General features: G+C 42.0%; 1 pseudogene; it reads left to right on the top strand.

Annotated features, from left to right (window-relative positions):
- Positions 1-3,408: 3,408 nt before the first annotated feature.
- Positions 3,409-4,524, top strand: LOC114612590 (annotated as a pseudogene).
- The last annotated feature ends 1,917 nt before the right edge of the window (positions 4,525-6,441 follow it).

Here is a 6,441-nt window from a genome sequence, read left to right as displayed (position 1 = left end):
CTCTCTCTCTCTCTCTCTCTCTCTCTCTCTCTCTCTCTCTCTCTCTCTCTCAGTTCCATTTCATCAGCTCTTTTGGCTAAATGCCCAGATTGTTAGGTCATATGCTATTTCTATATTTAAGATTTTTGCAGAATTTTGCATTTTGCAGTTTCCCACATGGCTACACCATTTCTACATTTACATCAAAAGACCGAGATTCCAGTTTCTCCACGTCCTCACCAACCCTTGCCTTGTGTTTGTTGTTGATGGACTTGTGAGCTGGTCCAGCTCTAGAGTCTAACAATGATTATTTTTTTTCTCTAAGAAAGGCCACTTGGTTTCCTTAGGCCTTGTTAGGAACCGCTGAGTCCTTTCAGTCCCTGGTACAGGAGAAACATCAACTCCCCACTTCTCCACACATCATCACTAACTGGGTGGGCTGATTCCATTTCAGACATCAGCATCTCTGCTATGCAGGAGAACCCTGACCAATCAGTAATGTTATTTTATGTCCTTGTCAAATTTACTGTGATGTTAGCTGTCATTTGAAAGACTTACATGATATCCTGCCGCACACATGGTACATGCACATGTCAACTAAACATATAATGTCTATACATAAGGTTACATAGTGTTATTTAGTGGCTCATATTCAAGATAAATGCCTGGTAAATGTCAAATACATTAGAGGATTCTGTATACTGTTCTTTACCATCTGACTGTATCAAACAATAGAGTCTAATATAGTTGAAAGTTATAGACTTGAGTTATATTGGACCCTAGTAAAATTTATGGTTTCCAAGTTGAGAGACACACCAACACTAAAGAAAGAGGTCAGAAAAGGGGTTGTTTTGGTTTTGTCTGGGGTTTTGTTTGGGTTTGCATCTTGGACATTATTGTCAGTCTGTTGATGCCTTTGAAGTCATTCTAAGAATAATGTTTTAAATGCCTACACACACATGTTTACACTTAACAGAGTTTCACTGAAACACTGCTCTGTCTGCAGACCCTTTAGAAACCGTGTGCCTCATAAAGCTTGCAGACGCTTGCCTTGCATGCCTAGGCTACTTGCCAGCATCCCATGTGGCTTGGGTACTGGAACTCCAGCTACATTAAAGCCTGGGTCACTATGGATTCCTATACTTTAGCAGGCTAGAAGTCCAAAATCAGGATGCTAGCAAATTTGGTTTCTGTGAGAGCTGTTTCCTGCTTGTAGATTTACCTTCTTCCTGTACCCTAGCCTTTCCTCAGTGAGTTCTCAAGAGGAGAATATGTATGTGTATGTATATGCATATATAAATATATACATACACATATACATACGTGTGTGTGTGTGTGTGTGTGTGTGTGTGTGTGATTATTCTTTTAAGGACACTGCTGGTTAGATTTTTGTCAACTTAAAATAAATCTAGATATATCTAGGAAGAGGAACCTCCAGTGAAAACCTGCCTCTATCACATTGCCTATAGGCAGGTCTGTGTGACATTTTCTTGATTAATGATTGATATAGGAGGGAGGTCTCAGCCTGTTGTTGACAGTGCCACTCCTGGGCAGGTGGTTCTGGGGGATATAAGAAAGCAGACTGAGCAAGCCATGAGGAGCAAGCCACGGCTTCTGCTTCACTTCCTGTAGAAGCGCAGGGATCTTTGTGCTCACAAATGCACTAGCACAACCTGTAATGCTAAGCACACAGGGTTGTTCCTCCAAGGGAAGGAATGCAAAACCTGTTATCCATCCAGAAGGCTGGAAGCAGACATGTTTACTAGTCTGGTGACCTATGCTCTACTGTGTGACTAGAGACTCTCCCAGCACCAGACCTTCCCCAGACCCTTTTTCTAAATGTGTTTTTCTCAGTAATTCTATGGAACCTGCTTTCATGGATTTTACGGAGGGTTTCAGTGTATCCCATCTGACTGTTTAGTTTACTTTGTTCCTCAAAGAGATTCATGTATGATTTTTTTGTGAACATAGACTTGAATTAATTATCAGCAGAATAATTTTTTTTTAACCTAATTTGTGCTATGCTTAAATGTGCCTAAAATAAATTACTAGGGGTCAAACTCTCCTTCCTGCTAGCCCAAATGTAATGGACCAATTGAGCATGAACTGATGTCTCCAAAGTTGTGAGGCAAAATAACATTTGCCTTTTAAGTATTTGGTGTTTGGTGCAATATCTGAAAGCTGATTAATACACCAATTGTAAGACCCTTCGATCCGTGAAGTCAATCTCAAAAGCAGCTTTCTGCCCCCTTCTCACTATGGGAGCCTAGCAGCCAACGTCTCCTTGGTCCTACCTGGCAGTAAAAACACCACCGTCTGCAATGAAGCTGAGCAGATGGCGTCGAGAGCTCCAGGTAAAGTTGTCCCTGGATGTGATAATGAACGATATTTATGAGGCCTTTTTAAAAACTGTTTCAAGTGTGAGCTACTAAACTGCACCTGTTGGAAACAAGCCCTTTCCTGCCTCTGTAACCTTCACAGCCAGCTAAAACTGGAATTTGGAGGAAGTGGTAAACACTGTAAGCATTGCTCGTCCGCCATGTGGCTGGGAGCTCAAGGCGCTACGCATGCTCTGTGTAGTGATGGTCACTCATTCGGAAGACATTTGGCACTGGGGCAGGGGCTTGGGGGATGTCCCAAGCTTTCAAACTGGCACGGGAAATGCTCGTGATGTGGGGAGACTCGGGTGGAAGCAGAATGAGCTTCGAAAGCCACCTCCAGGAGAAGGAAAGAAGCCCTTGTTGGCCCAGAAAGATGAACTGCTATCTAATGTTCCCAAGGAAAATCTGACCTCGGGGGAAGGAACACGGTAAGTGAGTTTTACAAGATTTGGTCAAGGCTCATTGGCCAACATCAGGGAGGCAGTTTGGTGTCTGGAATCACAGCTGTGATTGCTCTGAACGGCATTATCATCCACCTGCTCCGGAGTTTACTGTGTCCTTGGGAGCTAGGACTCCCCCTGAACAACAGTCAGTCTTACATCTCGTATTGCCTCACTGCCTAATTTCTTTTTAAAACTTGGGTTGTTTCTATAAAGATGTCTTCTCATTGTCTGTTACTTTCCTCCCATTATCCTGCCCACATTGTGTGTGTGTGTGTGTGTGTGTGTTTTTTTTTTTTTTTAGAGTTCTGGAATACAGTGGAGGAAAAGATCAAAGTGTTAAAGGATAAACTCCAGGGATGTTTTAGCTGAGGTTTGAGTTCAGCTCTTCCTAGGCTCACTGTTACTTAATCACTCTGCCTCAGTTTCCACATCTGCAAAGTGGAAATGTAATACTGCTTGCCTGAGGGTTGTTGTAAGAAATTAGTCTGACAGGTAAGCATTCATGAAAGTTCTTGAAATTAAGAATCAATAAGTGGGTAGGTTGAGTTTGCGCCCCTCTTGCACAGGAGGTACTTATGTCCTGCTTTTCAGCGCCTGCAATGAAGATGTCCCACCCTTCCCCAGCAGCCACGCCCTACAATTCCAAGAACCCATGAGTCTCCTTTGATGTGGACATCAGCCGGGAGCGAGTTGAACGAATTGTTTTAGAATTGTTTTCAGATAATTGTTCCCAAAACTGCAGAAATTTTTCATGCATTGTGTACAGGAGAAAAAGAAACTGGAGCCACAAGTGGGAAACCACTCCATTTTAAAGGATGCCCTTTCCACCGAATTATTAAGAAATTAATGATTCAGGGTGGACACTTCTCAAATCAGAACAGGACAGGTGGAGAAAGTATTTATAGTAAAAATTTTGAAGGTGAAAATTCTCATTATAAGCATGATCGGGAGTTTGCTGAGCATGGCAAGTGCAGGCCCCAGTACAAACGGTTCTTAGTTCTTTATCACAACAGTTCCAACGCTTCATTTGGATGGGAAACATGTGGTATTTGATCAAGTAATAAAAGAACTAGGTGTGGCAAGGATGCTTGAACATGTAGAAGTGAATGGTGAAAAACCTGCCAGACTCTGTGTCATTGCAGAATGTGGAGAACTGAAGGAAGGGGATGACTGGGGAGTATTCCCCAAAGATGGCTCTGGTGAGAGTCATCCAGATTTCCCAAGGATGCAGATATAGACTGAAAAGATGTAGATAAAATTTTATTAATATCTGAAGACTTAAAAGACACTGGAAATACTTTTTTCATGTCTCAGAACTGAGAGATGGCTATTGAAAAACATGCAAAGGTTTTAAGGTACGAGGTATGTGGGTAGTTCAAAGGCTGTTATTGAGAAAGCAGCTATACCCAGACTGCAACCTATAGCCTTAAGTTGTGTGATAAATATTGGTGCTTGTAAATTGAAGATGTCAAATTGGCAGGGGGCAATTGACAGTTGCCTGGAGGCTCTTGAAATGGACCCTTCGAATACTAAAGCACCATACAGAAAGCGCAAGGATGGCAAGGATTAAAGTACATGATCAAGCACTGGCTGATCTTAAGAAGGCACAGGAGATAGCCCCAGGAGATAAAGCTATCCGGGCAGAATTGCTTAAAGTCAAACAAATGATAAAGGCACAGAAAGATAAAGAGAAGGTCCTATATGCAAAAATGTTTGCTTAATGAGGATTAAACTCTCCTTGACTATTATACATTGATTATAAAAAGAACAATGTATATTACTGTCTACACAATCTCTGATGTGTGTGTTTCCCTAGATCTTTGTCATGGTTTACATAGCAGTGCTGACATAGGTTCATTCTTAATAAATTGTTACAAAATACAAAAAAAAAAAAAAAAATCAACACGTGGGACCAGCCAGATGGCTCAGCAGGTAAAGGTGCTTGCCACCAGGCCTGTGGACCTGGGTTCAATTCCTGAGTCCCACGGGATGGAAGGAGAAAACAGACTCCGTCGAGTTGCCCTTTGCCTCTACACAAACACAAGGGCACACATGCATGCACACAGATGCATACAAAATAAAGAAAATGTAATAAAAAAAGGAACCGTCATGGAATCCCCGACTCTTTTATCCTAAAGTTCCACTGAAAAAGTTCTGCGATGTTTTATGTGGTTTATTATATTGTCTGCCAAAAAGAAAAACAAATCCTGAGGCGGGAGTTAAGAGGTTAACAGGTATTTCCTAAAAGGACAGGCAAAGACTCAGACTTTGTTTCCTGATCCGTAATCCAGTACTGGATGAACAGGAGACTTCAGGCACACAACTCCGACAGGACTAGCTGCTGTGTACCCAGTGGCCACCAGGGGATGATGTTGCCTCACCTTTGCTCCAGGTTGTTTAGCTGCTAGCCAGACTCATAGCTAGCTCTCCGGAGCCAAAATGGCTCCAATGACCACCAGGGGTCTCAGCTGAGACTCTGGGAAGCCCTGGCCTTTGAACTAACACACCAGGCAATCCAAAGATGATTTTTTTTTCAGTCTCCACAAAAATAACATTTCTGAACTTTAACTCAAAACTGAATCCTTTAAGAAGAAATCGAACAATTATTCGTATTTGGGAACAACCTGGAATAGGCTTTAGTTGAGTGATGAAGCCTTACATATGTTGCCCCTCATGATGGTGGGAAATAGCAGAAGCCTTTGAGAGGGCTCTTTCTCACCAAGCCCATGAATAATGATGACATGTACTGAATGCCTACCTAAAGCCAGGGCCATGCATTGCTCCCGTTAACCCAAACTGTACCACACTGGGTGTAAACTTCTGTTCTCTCCACGCCACAGATGAGAAAACTGATGCTCCATAAAGTTTGGCTGCCCAGGATTGCAGAATGACTGACAGAAGTAAGGTAGGGAAACTCAGTCCGAATGGCACTTTGACATTTTAACCAAGCCAACACTGGTTCGTATCTGCCAAGAACTACACTGAATACTGTCATCACTCCACAGAGGCAGGATTCCTACATACTTCAAAACTAGGAACGAAGTCCATCATATAAGGGAGAATCATATTCATATGTAACAAATATACATCCACCTAATAAACTTTAAATCTGGATTCCTTATAAGGTGTAATATAATAAAAATACTATGTAAATAGCTTTCTTACTATATTGTTTAGGGGGTTAAAAAAAAATAAGAGAATATCTCTACTTGTTAAGTGCAGTTTTTTTGACATCCCTCCTCTACCCTGTGTGTATAATTGTGGTTGTTAAAAAAAGAATGCCCCCTCCCCCAATAAACTCTTATGTTTAAATGCTTAGTCGTAGCCGGGCAGTGGTGGCGCATGCCTTTAATCCCAGCATTTGGGAGGCAGAGGCAGGTGGATTTCTGAGTTCGAGGCCAGTCTGGTCTACAGAGTGAGTTCTAGGACAGCCAGGGCTACACAGAAAAACCCTGTCTCAAAAAAAACCAAAAAACAAACAAAAAAATAAATAAAAAATAAATGCTTAGTCATTAGGGAGTGGTGATACTTAAGGGATTAGGAGGTGTGGCCTTGTTGGAGTAGGTGTGATCTTTTTGGAGTAGGTGTGGCCTTGTTGGAGTAGGTGTGATCTTGTTGGAGTAGGTGTGATCTTGTTG

Source organism: Grammomys surdaster, unplaced genomic scaffold, assembly GCF_004785775.1.
Source record: "Grammomys surdaster isolate TR1022 unplaced genomic scaffold, NIH_TR_1.0 130, whole genome shotgun sequence".
Lineage (NCBI taxonomy): Eukaryota > Metazoa > Chordata > Mammalia > Rodentia > Muridae > Grammomys > Grammomys surdaster.
The sequence above is the reverse complement of the archived record's forward strand: the minus strand, read 5'-3'. Positions and strand labels throughout refer to the sequence as shown.